We start from the raw sequence: 16295 nt of genomic DNA on the forward strand, positions 1-16295 counted from the left end.
GGGGTAAGAGATCAACCAAAGAACTTGTATGCATGCATATGGACACAGACAGTAGGGGGGGTGAGGGCATGTGCTAGGGGGTGGGGGCGGCCAGGGAGAGGTCAATGGGGGGAAAAAAAAGGAGACTTATGTAATACTTTAAACAATAAAGATTTTTTTTAAGATAGTAAGTAATAAGCCTCTCCTATGTCATTTTAGAAAATAGTGCTTTTACAGTCTGCTATTTTGCATTGCTTCCCATGTAAGCCTACCAGAATTTCCCCAGCTGTTTTGAATTTTGAGTGACATAATTTAGTAATTTAATCAGTATTTCCATTCAAATCATGGCTTTTTTTGTATGTAATTTTTGTTGCTGCTATTGGATTTTTAACCCATTAACATTTGTTGCCTTCTGTCTGGTTCAGAGCTTATAATAGCACACACTTAATTAGAGCAATTGTTCACTTGGTACATGTGACTTTTGAAGCCACTTAAGACTCTTAGGTATCTTAATTAATTAAATGCACTTATTAAACAAGTATATCTATTCTGAATTGCATACATTAGTCGTTGAAAGCTTGAAGTTCTCAAAACCAGAGTGTGTCATTTGGTTGAAAAAGGCAACAGTCCTATTCTCTTGATGGGCTGGTTCCCCAGAACCTGGCTAGCATTTCTTTCCTGCTGAGAACACATATGCCCAGAGCCTGTAGCTGACTATACATTAGATAAATAGGTCCCTTCAGTCATAAGAAATGTTTTTTAAAGATACCTTTGAGTATATGGAATAATTGAAGTAGCTGTGAATTGTAATAATTTTCAGTAGTATCATTTGGGATAGTGGCAACTTGGGAATAGCACCAAATATAAGACTGTGGATTTTGTGAACACTTCCCTGATTCTCATGGGCCGCTTCACATAAAGGTAAACAAAAGTTGTCAAATTAACTTTCTAACAGAACATGTTTGGGAATACTGATTCCTTTTTGTTTGATTCCATTATAAAATGTAGAGGGAATTGGCAGGCCATAATCACGTTAATATGTAACAGATGTTGAAAATTTCTTCAAAGTTTAAAAGATGTAATTTTGTAAAATACTACGTAGTACCTAGATTTCACATTTATTCTCCAATACATTCAGATAAAATGTTTAAAGTTTATTTAATATTTGCATATTTTGAATGTTTGGAATCAAACTTTTTTTCCAAGTACAGTTGACATTCAATATTACTTTATATTAGTTTCAGGTGTAAGCATGATTTTTCAATATGCTTGTTGAAGGAAGTGGATGGATGGGTGGATGCTCGTCAAAAGGCTTGGCATTGTGTAGATAATGCATTAAACAATTGAGTGCATCTCTGTTAACTTAGGGCAACTCTGTGCATTAGCACTCAATAAGAACCATACACTTTAGAGATGAGTCTTTAGAGACCATCTCCAACAGCTCCATTTTTACAGATGTTGAATATGAAATTCAGAGTGGGGAATATCTTGGTATAGTTCACATAAGGAACTGGAACAAGAACAAAGTATCCTGACTCCTGCTTCAATAACCCTTAAATATTTCTCACTCTCTTTTTCCATTTCAGTTGAAATTCTGAACAACAGAGTTATGGATTATCAGAATCTCTCCATGAGAACCTCCATATGGCCTTTCTATATGTAGTATTGTCCTCTTCTACCAACACAACAATAAGCATCATGCAGTCAATATATTAAACAAACAAAAATGCCAACCAACAAATTCAAATTAAAAAGAAAGCATTAAATAATCAATGGAGATGTCAAAACAAAACATGAATAGAAAACTACCATCTATCTTATTTGAATTATTAGGTAGAACACTACCATAAAATTTTGTAATTTGTCACACTGTTCTTTGTGATTTTCTAATAACTATTAGGCTGAGTAAATCTTCACAGTGGATTTTTGGCTTACTGTGTATTCTTGGTGGGTAATGTTCATCTGTTTTGAAGTGCTGTTACCTTACTGTTTTGTTTACACAGTAGCCTATTGGGTTGATTTAAAATGTAAAAATTATATCAAAATACCATTTTCCTCATTAATGTATTGTACTGTATTGTGATATATTGTGTTGTGTTAGATTTTTACAAACTACAGAGTTTTGCTGTAATATGTGTGGTCTTTTGTTTCAACTAAAATGTTACTAATGTGAAACAGAAATATGTGTGCTTAAAAATATGACAGGTTGATGTTAATATGCTTTCTCTGTTTAGAATATTTCTGTAGGTTTCTCGGGGCAGACATTTTAAAAGCCTTACTTTTGAGTGTTCACAAAACCTGTTCATAAACATGCTTGTGAATAATTTATACCTGCAGATCTGACCTTGTATAATATGATCACATTAGTACATTATTTGTGAGAGAGACATAATTACCTGCCCCCCAAAAAAACAAAAAAAAACAAAACAGGGAACTGCTTAAAAAAATTAACTCCTAATTTCACTCTTTAAATAGCTTATGAAACTAGAATTTACCTTTAAATTAATCTTTCAACATTTATACTAAAAAATATGTATAAAGTACCCATTACATGTTTTATGGCTCAAGGATCCTATCTCCTAGGTTGATTGTCTAAAACAGCCATTTGTCATCTTCAGTTGAAAAATTGGTACCTGGAGACTTAAAGATATGCTAATTACAGATAATAAATTAAACAGGGATATGGGGACATGGAGGTACTTTTTACACATTGGAGAAAAACCTATAAAAACCATTAGATTGCTACCTTTTACACAAGAGCCATTTCTGAATGCAAATGTCTTATGCTCTTTATAATAAGTAAGGTGCAATCTAGCAAAAGTCTGTCAGGGTGAAAGAGAATTAGTTCCAAGTGAGGCCTTTCCTCCCCAAATGGACAATCTTTTCTATTAATCACAGTTGGAACCTGAGTATAGCATTAGAGAAATGGCCGGGTGGGAAGGAGGATAGGAAGACATTTAAATTTATTCTTTGATCTATTTAAAAGTTCTAGGAAGGATGTCCACAGTTGGCTTTAGCTCCAGTTCAGCTGAGTTTTCAGTTTTATTAAACACTTCAGTGAAGTAGCAAGCGCCTGTGATATATTTTAAGTGTTGCTTTCCCCAAACTTTATTAAGAGTCTCTCTCATCAAAACCAATGTTGATTTGGATTCGTTTGTTTTTATATGTATTGGAAAATTATAACAGAGAGTTTTTTAAGACCCTTTGGTTGAGACAGAGTGGCTGCACTCCACGGACCTGAGCTGAATTCACATTACTAATTTTTATGAAATAAATTTATAAGCAAGTAAAATAGTAATTAATTCTTGTATATGATATGCCTCATCCACCTTACTTATTAAAGTTACTATTATTATACAGTAGTGGAACCATATGATATTTTACATCAACTTAGATTTAATGTTTTCTAGTTCATGAAAATGACAAAGAGAAAATCTGATTTAGGATACCTTAAACAGGCAATAGTGTTTGAATCATAGATCAATGGAGTTGGTAAAACCTTTTAACAGAAGATGAAACTGAGGCCCAGGGCATATGACTTGCCCAAGGTTACCTACCCAGTTAGGCACAGTTGGACACAAATATCTGCAGGCTCCCAGTTGTTCCTCTGTTTCACATCATTTGTACTTCAGGACATTTGAGACTCCATCCCAAAGCTGATCAAATTGGCTCAGAATAAAAAAGAGCAAAATTAGCTCTTTAATAGTTGATATCCTGTTGAGCTTAATTATCAATCCAAATCATGATCATCAGTGATATCTAAATGGTATTGCTTGTATGGAGCCATTGCCATTTATTTATAGTATTGCCTGGAGTTAAAGAATAAGAGGTGTCCTGACTTTTACCTATTGATTCTTTGAACCACTTAATTTCTATTTCCTCAAATCTTAACATTGATAGAGAAAAAGTAGAGTACACCTTTGTGAAATTACATGTGTTTGGAACTGAGTTTTGTTAAACCTGTGTCAGTGCCTCCCCAGATGTGATCACAGGACTTCAGGAAGGATGCACCTAAGCTAGTCTGGATGTATTCCTAAAGGGGATAGAGATGTTTCAGGGTAAAATGAACTTTTTTGTGTAGTTTGATATTTTTGACGCAACATGCTGTCTCATTTAACTTGTTAAACTTCTGATGAAGATGTGCATAGACAGCAAACCTAGAGTACAGCTGTTTTCATGTTGCTTTAAGCACTGGACAACATTACTAAAGACTTATTTTTTAGTAAGAAGTTTGGTGAGGAATATTCAGGGTAGTTGAATTTTGCGTGCCATAATTTTTGATGTTGGCATTTTAAAAAATTGCTTTATAAATGAATTTAAAGAAAGAAAAGTCAAAGCACTAAAGTTTTGATGCAGATGCAAAAGAATTTTGACAAGATACTATTTTAAGATAACATGTTTTAAATTAGTTGTGCAATGAGTTGTACAACTTATCTTTATTCAAGAAAAGAAGAAAGATTAGTCATTAGACTATAAATTTCAGATAAAAAGAGAAGTCACAAAACTAATCAGTGACTCTAAACAGTAATTTACTGAATGAATTGTATATATAAAATTCTAATCACTTGTGATTCTTAGGTAAGATTTTATAAGCTTTGTAATTTACAAGGGCCTCTATTTTTAATTATCCAAAATTGTGTTTGTTCATTTCTCTCAGCCTTTTGCAAAAATATGCAATAGTGCTGACACTTGAATAAAATAAGTCATGTATACAGATAAAATAATCTAAAAATTATCTTTTAAGAGGGTTTTAGTAGTGTCAACTTTTTATAAAAATCACTGTGACCATAAGTATAATTTAAAGAGAGATTAAGATTAAATCAAAATTAAATGGATTCATAAAATTGGTATTTAAATAACAGTATTTTCTTTTGCAATTGGAGCATGACTCTGTAACCAGCTAATACATTTCATTTCACTTGTCTAGATTAGTCTTTAATTTGTAATTTATTGTGATGTGAAAAGCCATCTTCTCCCTACTCCATCAATCTTCTCCATCCATTTTTTTAAACATGTTTAAAGTACTTTTATTTTGCCAGAAGTGTTGTCCTATATCACTGGGCTGTGTTCACTAGTTGGTAGCCTCACAAGCTCTCAAATTGGGAAAAAGCAAGTACCTCCTCACTACCATCAGTAGGAACCAAATAAAATTAACCTTTACAACTTGAATCAGTTTTTAATAGCATGTCCAGTAAACATAGTAATGCCTGAATAAGGAAAACATTGGCATTAAATTGTATTAAATGACATGTAAAGAAGGTCTGTTGCTACTTAGAATGTTATTGGGTTCCTTTCCCATTCCTTTGGAGAGAGTAGATGAGGATGCTCTTAGGTAAAATGCAGCCACAAGGTTTTTGAGTTATTTTAATTTGTAGGATAGGCTGTTTTGCACAGAAATATTAGAAACTGGAATCCTCTTTTATTTTTTAACTCTTCTATATTTCACACACATTGAAATAGAAATAAGGAAATATGATTTCCCAATTCTGTTTAATAGATTTAGAAAGATAGTGGCCTAATTTTATTTTACCAGTGCCTCTTAAAAGTAATAGAATAAATAGTATGTAAAAGGGTATAACTTTTTTACAAATTTAGTTGATAACCTAATCGAACTGTAAATATAATGACAAGTTAAGGTTCTTAGCACCAGCTCACTAATTGGTGCCATGTTTTCATTTTTCTTGTTAGTTTTTAAGGTTTTGATTTTATTACTTTTTATATCACTAGGTGACTAATGAATTTACTTTTGAAGGAGAGTTAGAGAAAGTTTAAGATTTTACTACATGTGTTCAACCTTCTTAGATAGGTTCTAAACTGACACTGAAGCATAACAAGATATAGATTAAAATCCATAACTATTCTTTACAGTTCACAGTTTAAGAACAAACTTTATATACAAATAATAATTTTAACTAATTATATTTAGTTGCTTTAGCAACAAAACTACAACATGGCTACCTTTAGACACCTTTTTGGTGAAAATTTTACTTATAAACTATACATGGTTTTTGACAGTATGAGCATGTAGAAGATACATCTCAAATCTCAGAAAACATATATGGTTGATTTTCTTTTTGTCCCAAATTCCCATTTGAAAGCTGAATTTGTGTCCTTGTGTGACTTTTTTCATCAAAAAGTTTACAAGTTGTGGATTCTAAAATCAGGCTTTATAGTTTATAGAATTTGTTTTGTGGGTAGGGTTTTATTCCACAGTATTTGGACTTCAAAACGAAATTGTGGTATTTATGTTACCAGACCTTTTTTCATAACTTCATTTATTTAAAATTATTCAAATGGCAAAGCTGTAGCTGCAGAACTTCTCTTTTCTGGAATTACATACTTACACAAATATATCTAAATGAGGATTAAAGAATGATAAAAGCATACTATGAAATTAATTCACTCACGAAAACATGCATAAAGATACTGTGGAATGACCCCTTAACAATGTTTAAGAGACATATGCTGCAGTTAACTGACTGTCTCGGTTAGGGTGCGAATGTGTGAGACACACCTTTTTTGCACTTATGTACATAGTCCATGAAAGCAATCCTTGGAGGGTGTTTTTTGTTTTTAATATAAGAAGTCTGTGAGAATAGTGGAAAAGTTAGTAAGAGTTATTTCTAAGGCTTTGAGAGGGAGGGATGTTGCTTTGCTGTTGTGAAGGCTTTCTAGTTTGCTACAGCTGACCAAAAGAGTAGACTGGTAACAGGTAGCAGCTCAACTTCAGCTAGCAGCACTGAACAAGAATAAAAGTACTTCACCTTTTAGCAAGATCAATAGCAGAACGTGTTTGCTTTTTAAATTAATCCTCACTGTAAACACACACACACACACACACACACACACACACACACACACCAGGCAGGTTCCTAGCTGAGGTTTGTTCTTTTTCCCAATGGTTGCAAGTAGTGAAATACCTTATAAATTCCAAAACAGATATTCCCATTATATATATATATATTACATAAACTAATATCTATTTAAGTGACAGTCAATAGTTAACATCTACCACTAATTCCCCTTTAAGTTCCAGGACCCAAAACCAAATTGGCAACCATTGAAAGATTTAATTTAACAGTTAAGTATGGCCAGTATATGGCATTTCATTCCCTTCAACAAAGGAAAAAATGCACCTGGTACAACTTTATAAATTCCTTTATTTGCCTTATACCTGATCAGTGGAAGCTGTTTTCTGACTTAACCTTTACCAAATTAGAAAGTACTCCATTGTGCCACTTCAGCCTCCCACTATTTTAACTAAACAAGAGAGAATCAGCAAAAAGTTTACATACATAGGAGCTGGAAAAGAATGTTTCAATCAGACTATCTTTGCCAATTTTAGCTCCTATGTCATATCCAGATCACCATTTAATTTTTGTTGCTTCTAAGCAATGAGGTCCAGAAAAGGTCAAGGTTAGAAAGGATTAAGGAGAGATCACCACAGGTACTTTGAGTCCTTCACATCTTGGGACTTGTTGCCCTTGCTCTAGAGAAGGAGCCCATCCTGGGGGTGAGGGAGTTATTAGTATTGCTACCCATTTTGATAGTTCTCACAGGGATAGGAAAATAAGCCAAAGCTAGAAAGCAATCCAAGCCTTACAGTTGTCCAATAACTCAGGGCCATTGATTAGAAATTTATTTTTGTCCCTTCAGCTCATATCCTTAGAGTCAACCTGTAACTAACAGCCTGACTATCTGACCAGCATTTTCATGATATAAAATGTAAGCATTCACTTATTATGCATTTAAGAACTTCAACTTCAACCTTATCACCAACATATTTTCTAACCTTTCCCTGTGAGTGTATAGCCACAAGAATATATTTTCATGAAGTCAATAGAAATATAGTAAGATTTTCAGTCAGGAAAAATAATCTATAAAATAGTAAGAATGAAACTAGAATCATCAAAAAGATATCCAATTAACTTCTGGCATGTTGTGCCTGATGACAGCCACAGGCCACACTCTTTTGCACTTAAACAGAGTAGCTGTGTTTAAAGAGGTAAAAGTAGAGGATGAAATCTAACAGAATGTGAATAACTTGAGGCCAAAAGAGGACCTCTGTCATTAAGACTAGGAAAAGGTTTAGTTGACTAATTCATATACTTTCTAGCCTCTCCACTTGTCCTTGCCTGGAAGAGAACTACCCATTTAATAATCTGAAACAGGATTATTCCAGAGAAATGTTATCTTTAAGTAGAATCCATCCTCAGTTATAGTGCTAGACCTAAAGAAAAATAATGTATCACTTTGAAGTAAATCACAGCTATTTGCAGATATTGCAAATATCCTCACTAGTCATATACTACATCATATTACTTTAATAACATAAATACCTCTGTAACAAGACATAAAAGTAACCCAGTTTTAAGCAGTGCTCTTTTCCCCCCAGAACACACAACCTAAATATTTCTCTGTCATAGAACTGCATGATTTCAAAGTTTTATTTCTGTATACTGATGCTATTTTTAGTGATGAAAACCCAATTATTTTGTTACTATCTTTTGTGTCTAGCGGTTGAGAGAATGATATAACTATCATATCACTAGATTCTGGAGTTGCCCTTTTCAAAATAAACTTCCTTTTATCGCTTTTACTGCTGCTTTATTAGAAAATGAACTTTTATTATTATGTCAATTAATTACAATAATTTAAATTAAGATATTTTAAGAAGTTCTTAAATGTATTTTTAAGGGCCAACTCTCCACATTTTTGTAACAACAATCCAGTATAATGTATAAAATGGAAACATGTATTTTGGGTAGAAAATATCGATTTAAAAATACCTATAGATAAGAACATTATTAGCCCTGTGCAACAATTATAGATTTTGACCACAATATTTCAAAAATATAAACTTCCCATAATATTTTAGGTCATAATATGAGCTAAAATACAATAGCTCATTCTCTCAACTGCTATCAATAGGGCACTTAGATGTTTTGATTTTTATGTTTTTTTCCAAGTTTTAGTGCTGAACTGCTTTTGCTTTTTGTGTTTAAAAGTGTGCATTATACAACTCATTTTAGTATGCTATTTCTATGTTCATCTTTTGGTCCTTTAATAAAATGTCAAATTTATTGGTTATGTCTTTTTTTATGAATCCATATTCACATGTTAAGAGTTCACTTAAAAGCTATTCATGTTGTAGCATATTAATTCTCATATTTTGTAATTCTAATGTAAAAAATTTAAGTTTGTAATTTGATTCAATGTTATATTCCTTTTTTTCTTTTTTTTCAAATCTTCAAATATTTTTTTTAAATTTCTTTATCGATTAAGGTATTACATATGTGTCCTTATCCCCTCATTGCCCCCCATCAATGTTATATTTCATACATGGAATAAATTTATTTCCCAATATACCTTCAGTGTTTTGAATGATATAATCATCCATTGTATTAGATGTATTATTCCTATGAATACATCTAACCCCATAGTTACTAACTCCATAAAGATATACTTATATTTTAGTAAAAGAACATTTAAAATTTTGAGATAATGCTTATTGGTTTCTATTCCATTTCAAAAAAATGAGGCATATTCTAAGATATATTAGAAGTTTGTAATTTCCAGTTATTCCGTTCTACCCTGCATCTTTAATGTAACATATGAAACCAGTGCTGTTCATTTTATTTTCTACAAGATGGACATCAATGGTTTAATAATAATGGGATACATAGATTTTTTTTTCATTAAAATGTTTTTTCTCAGTTAAAATTGGTTTTGTCCAATAAATGGCACAGGAATGAAAGGATAATCATTTTAGGTTTTTAAGAAAGCAAAATGTAACTTGGTAATACTTTATTCTGTCAGATTTCTAAATACTTAAACACACTAATTGTGAACTTCTCATTGGCCACCATTTGGTAGTGGAGCTGATGGAAAACTGTGGTGAAGAGCCTGTGAATGAGAGGTTGTGACAGAATAAAGTATTACTGTTCACACATCTATAACAGTAAATTGGTACAGGGATGAGGTTGGGTCCCTGTCCAATATCAACTGAATCATACAGAGCTACTAGCTCCATTGCCCCCTTATGTTTTACTATTTGTAAGTGTGGTTCCCACTATGGCATTTTTCGATAAGCCAAATTTGAGCCTTTTGATATATTGTGCATGTTTCTGTGAGTCTGTGATAATCTCAGCACTAAAACCAAGTCAGTATATAGACATTTATAAGAGGTATTTGGCCTCATCAGAATTCAGTTTATGTCTTTCTCTTTGAAGCTGCTGAATGATAGGTAAGAATTCAGAGTAGGCATCCCTGATCATCATGACAATGAAATTTCTATTGGCCAGAAGAAAGTTGACCAACAGGCAAAACTAGATGGACACTCATACTCTGATTTTTTACTTGACTCTTTTCTGTACTAGAAATATCCATTTAATTTGGCCTTCCCAAGTTTTCCTTTTGGTGCCTGGATTTATATTTCTCCCTTAGGCAGGAGGACAGTGAGGCTGAGGAATAAAAGCCAAGAGCACCAGTGATAAAAAGGTAAGCCACCCAGACATAAGGGTGAAGTTGGGGAGAGGAACAGGTCTAATTTTTGTCCTTACAGATGGATGCCAAAAGCAAAAGCACAACATTCTGAAGTAGATACAGAAATCAGTATAAGAAGAAAGTTCTGGTTAGAGTAGCCCAGCATTTTTGTTGTGCATGAAAACAGAGTGCATTTCAAAGGCAGCCAGGGAACCCAGGCAAAGCACAACAGATGCATGAAAAAGTATAGGTTTACCTAATAAGGAAGAGGGAGGTTTCTCCATAAGAGATTCAGTACATTTTATGCATGTAAAAGTGCAAAGAAAGAGATTGGTAAAAAATCAGAGTAACAGTGGATGAGTAGCAACAACCAGTAACAGCAGCAACTTTTAAAGCAGTAACAACTGAACTTGAGAGGATGCAGAAGGAATCTGAGGAGACTCTGCAGTCAGCATACTTCTAGAGATGTTCTGGTTACAGAAGATGATGGTCAACCTGTTGAGGATCAATGTAGGTCTTAAAAAGAGAGTAGGAAAGAATAGGATCAGGACTGAGACTTTGCTTTAGCCTTCATGACCTGAAGAGTTGAACGATTCTTTGTTGGGGAAATTGGCAGTTAAAAGTGATTCATATCTGTGTTAAAAATATACATACATATATACATATATATATAAAGTGGTTATTGTTGTGCTTTTGTTAACTATTTAATAAATGTATCTGTAGTTCATTCAAAGTGTCTTGGTTTTTCTCAATTTCTATTTTCAACGTCCCATGTTAAGAAAATCTATGGGTTGTTATACTTGGAAAACCTGAACCCACAGGAATCCAGGCAATCAATGGTCACAATTTGGGGGTCCAGATAGAGGTTGCTAATAAATGAGGCATTTGTGTTAATAGTCACACTTGAATTTGTACTGTGTACAGGACCTCACTAAATATCAAGCAATTGTTTACCATAAACTGAGCACCAGCCAATGGTAGAAACCACTGTAATAAGCAACTCCTTTCTCCTGATAGACACCATCAGTGATATTCTAGATCCTGAATATGCTTGGGACCTTAAGAGTCATTGGGCTGAGTTCATAGGGCCAGAAGAGCACCCAAACCAGTCAGGAAAGATAGCATGCAGCTACATCTGCTATTGTTGTCCTCTGCTCTCTATATCTGTGAAAAATGTCCCTGAGGTAAAAATAAAAATATTCGGATCCAAATATTGTTAGGTGACATAGAGAAAGGTTAGCACAGGAATTACCTTTGAGTAATTGGACTAAGAAAATCCTTAAATAGTATTTTAAATTATTATTGTGTCCACATTTAGTGCTTTGTCATTTGTTCCACCCTCCATATTACATCCTGAGTAATTTTTTTTAAGGTCAAAAATTGATTACTTCACTTTCCTGACTAAAAATTTTCCATAGCTCCTAATGGCCTATGGAATAAACCCTACACTCTAACATAGGATTCTTCCTTGCTTTTGCCTTACACTTCCACTCTAGCTTTATCTTTACCCCCGCCTTTTATAACCTAAGCACTCCCAACAAACCAAAGCACTGTTGGGGAAATACAATTAAAAATTATATTTTCTGCTGGGCCAGCATGGATCAGTGGTTGAGCATTGACCTGTGAACCAGGAGGTCACGGTTCAATTCCCAGTCAGGGCACATGCCTGGGTTGTGGGCTCCATCCAATCAACGATTCTCTCTCTTCATTGATGTTTCTCTCTCTCTCTCTCTCTCTCTCTCTCTCTCTCTCTCTCTCTCTCCCTTCCTCTCTGAAATCAATAAAAAATTTTAAAAAAATGATATTTTCTTCCAATTCAAAAGTCCTTTCCACAAAGGTGATAGTGGAAGAAAACACTTTCATTATTGAGTAAACATTAAACCAGAATGAGATGTGCATCACAGGCAATCCTATATAATAAAAGGCTAATATGCAAATAAACTGAACGGCGGAATACCCGAACAACCAACCAACCAAACAACTGGTCACTACTATGTGTGCTGACCACCAGGTGGTGCATGTAGGACATGATGGGCATTGGCATCAGGTGGCAGAGTGCAGAACATGGTGGGTGTTGGCCACAGCAGGATGGTAGAGCAGGTGAGCGGGGGTGCCAGACCAAGGTGGGGCACCAGTCGCTGTCATCGGGGCAAGCCTCTGGTGGTTACTGAAAATTCTTTGCTCCCGTATGCTGTGGTCCCGCCCTGAGCTTGCACCTGATGCCAGCAATGACCCCGCTCACACCTGCTGCTTGCACCGGAGCCACCGCTTGCACCCACTGCCGGTATCTGGCACCAGCCCTGATGGCACCATCAGTGGGTACGAGGGCAGCTGCTGGCCCTGATCACCCCTGAGGGCTTCTCCACCTCCCCCTGCTCCTGAGGGGCGATCAGGACCGGCAGCTGCCTCTTGCACCCTCTGCCGGCGCTGGCCCTGCTCACACCTGCTGCCAGGGCTGGAGCCACTGCTCACACCCACTGCCGGCGCCCAGTGCCAGTCCCAATTGCTCAGTGCCATTAGTGGGTGTGAGTCGTGGCTGCCAGCCCCAATCTCCCCTCAGGACTTCAGGACTTCTCCACCTCCCCCTGCTCCTGTGTGGTGATTGGGGCAGCAGACAATGCTTGCACCCACTGCTGGCACTGGCCCCAATCGCTCTGCGCCATCAGCATGTGGGAGTGGCAGTGACAGGAGAGAGGCTGCTGGCAGGCAGGGGACCAGGGGCCACAGCAGGAGGGGCTGGGCAGGGGCATGGAGGATGGGCCAAAACCTGCCCCTGTGCCCACTGCAGCCTTGTGGCTCACAGTTCCTTTCAAGGTGCATGGATTTGTGCACTGGGCCCCTAGTCTACGGATAAATTGCAAAGATAGAAAGGAATCTCACCTCCTTATACAGCCAAGCTGATACAACCCATTACATACATGTTTTCAAAATAAACTATAGCTAGTCTTCAATAAGAGGATTTGACAGCACCTTTTGTCATTCATAGTGTGTTCTTAATTTATCATCATAATTAGGGAGACCAACTATGTTGACTTTATCCTTAGGAGAAGTCCACAGAATATTTTGCAAATTGGAGCAAGGTGCTCAGGGAAATTAGGCTGCTCTATCATAGGAAGTAGGGTTCTACCTTCCTTGATATTTACATTTCAAAGAGAATGCTCCCAGGTCCTTGAAGGAACATTCCTGAGTTGTGAGACTAATGAGAGGCTCATTTAGCCATTAAATATTTAAATACATTTGAAAAGGATGGGGAAGGGAATTTTGAAAGAAAAGAGGTGGGGGAGAGGTTTCTTCCCTTATTTTCCACAAAGAGAATTTAGCCTCTTATTTTAAATTTGTATTTGTCTTTACACCCAAATATATACCATAGTCCATATATATTTGTGCTATTTTTCTCTCCACTTGGAGAAACAACTTCTTCTGTTTTTCCTCCTCTTCTTTCAAATCACTCATCAGGTCTATCTATCTATCTATATTAAACTTATCACTCAAAGTATATATGAGCTATCAACTTCCTTCCTTCAGGTCTTCCCTGGCCTTACCAGATATCACTGAGATGTAGCTAATATTCATTTAATGCTTAGCAGACAACCTCAAACTTAGTAACCACCTTCCCTACAGTGCTTCTAACATTGTCTATATGACTTCTCCATTAAACTGGGCTTCACAAATGCAAGAACCAGGTCTAGTTGATCTTGGTATCCTTTATGGTGTCTCAAACAATAGCCACATAGTGAATGAATAATAATTTTTTGAGAAATAATCCACTAAGAAATCAGGATAATTTATTGTAAAGAAAAAACCTTATTCAAATAAAGGGGATTTATGTGATGATAGAGGGAATTTTCACAAATTCCAATTGCAAGAAGAAGAAAAACTGGACCTAGTGGAACTAGAAAATTATCAAGTAGTATCTATCTCCCTCTCTCTCTCTCTCTCTCTCTCTCTCTCCAAACAAGTACCTGGATGGCTTATAAAACAGATTGCTGGGACAACTGTCTCATTCAGTAGATATGGGATGAGGTATGAGAATTTATATTTCTAACAAGTCACCAAATGAGTATGATAATCTTGGGACACAATTTGAAAATGATTAATCCATTTGAGTATCAAGCTTGGTTCCCCACAAATAATTGACTCAGTCACTGGACCCCAATACCTGATTCCGAGGAAAGAGAATTTGATTAGTGAGTCAAATGTTTATTCCTGTTGTATTCAGTTCTGTCCAAAAGGTTGTAGTTACATGGTATATAATGAAGGGTTGCTTTTTTGAAGCTGTGGACAGGGAAACTTTGAAGAAGGTGAATCTCTAGTATATTCACTCCAATGGCTCCTTTTAATGCTATAAGAATTTCCACACTAAACTAGATCCTTAGTCTATGCAATTCAATCTTCATAGCCAATAGAGCCAATAAGGACATTACCATCTATTGGACATCTCCAGCCAATCATCTAAAAGTAAAATCACTCTTATCCATTCCTAAACTCACAATCTTTCCTCTCAAATATATTGTTTCTCCAACCAGTTGTACATGCAAGAAGCCTGGGAATCATGTTTAACTCCTCCTTCCCCATACTCTATCCAATCTATCAAGGCCTGTCAATTATATCTCCTAGTTATTTTTTCCATCCTTACTATACTTAGTTTAACTTGATACCCTGCCTCCAGTGTTTTCTTTCTATCAGTTCTTCACATGGCTGTCAGAATGATCTATCAAAAACAAGTTCCCAATCTTAGATCTTGGGATAGCTATATTAGGCCTGAGGCAGGAAAAGCCTGGGCCTGTCCTTTCTAGTAACATGCAGCTGCAAATGTACCTACCTCAGCATGTATATTAAAAATATCATGCTATGTATTCACAAGTTTGACTATATAATTCCTCTCCTTAAAATCATTTAATCATTCCCCATAGCCCTCAGGATGAAGCCTAAACACAACTTATGATAGTCCCTGTCTACCTCACCAGCCTCATCTCTTGCCACTTCCTGTCTTGGACTTGCTACTTCAACAGCAGGTAAATGCATGTAGTTTTCAGCAAATGCCCTGCTGGTTCATACCTGTAAGCCATTGCTCATGATTTATTTTTTGCCTAGAATGTTCAACCTCCTCCCTTTTGGTCTGGCTAGCAATCTTTGCGATTCTGTTGAGGCACCATATCCCCCAGAAAAACTTCTACGTCTGCTTCCCACCTCTATTAGTGCACCCCTCTTTGAAACTCTCCTAATACCTTGAGTGTATATTTGTCATTGGATTTGCCACACTAAATTAAAATATTTTTGCTGCTCCCACTAGCCTGTGAGTTTGTTGAGGATAGGGTCTGTGCCTTATCCATTACTATATTTCTAACACCTAGCATAGTGATTTTTTTTTAAAGTAGTATCATACCTCTCAACAGCAAAAACAAAACAAAACAAAACAAAAAACCACAAAACAAACAAACAAAAAAAAACCTCAATTTAAAAACAGAAAAAAGAAGGCCTTAGTTAGTGTTGCTTAGTGGTTAGGCCCATGCACTGAAGGGTCTTGGATTCGATTACCGGTCAAGGGCACGTACTTGGGTTGCAGGTTCGATCTCTGGTTCTGTTTGGGGTGCATGCAAGAGCTAAACAATCCCTCTCCCCACTCTCTCCTTCCATTGCCCCTCCCTCCTTCCCTTCCGCTCTCTCTAAAAAACTCAATGGAAAAATATCCTCAGTTGAGGATTAAAAAAATGGACTAAAGGAAGGACTTGACCAGATATTTTTAAAGAAGATATACAAATGGTCAATAAACACTTGAAAATATGTTCAGCATCATTAGTCAATAGGGAAATGCAAATAAAAACTATAAT

At 35.8% G+C, this 16295-nt stretch overlaps 1 protein-coding gene across 12 annotated transcripts in view; it reads left to right on the forward strand.

The window, feature by feature from the left end:
* The window catches only part of MBNL3 (muscleblind like splicing regulator 3), a 148245-nt gene extending 137055 nt beyond the window's left edge, over positions 1–11190 (forward strand). For all 12 annotated transcript variants that reach the window (XR_013813187.1, XR_013813188.1, XR_013813189.1 and 9 more), the window contains one exon: positions 1566–11190. The gene's annotated coding sequence lies outside the window, so the exon portion shown is untranslated. The remainder of the gene's footprint in view (positions 1–1565) is intronic.
* The last annotated feature ends 5105 nt before the right edge of the window (positions 11191–16295 follow it).

The sequence above is a fragment of the Cnephaeus nilssonii genome (assembly GCF_951640355.1).
Source record: "Cnephaeus nilssonii genome assembly, chromosome: X".
Classification (NCBI taxonomy): Eukaryota; Metazoa; Chordata; class Mammalia; order Chiroptera; family Vespertilionidae; genus Cnephaeus; species Cnephaeus nilssonii.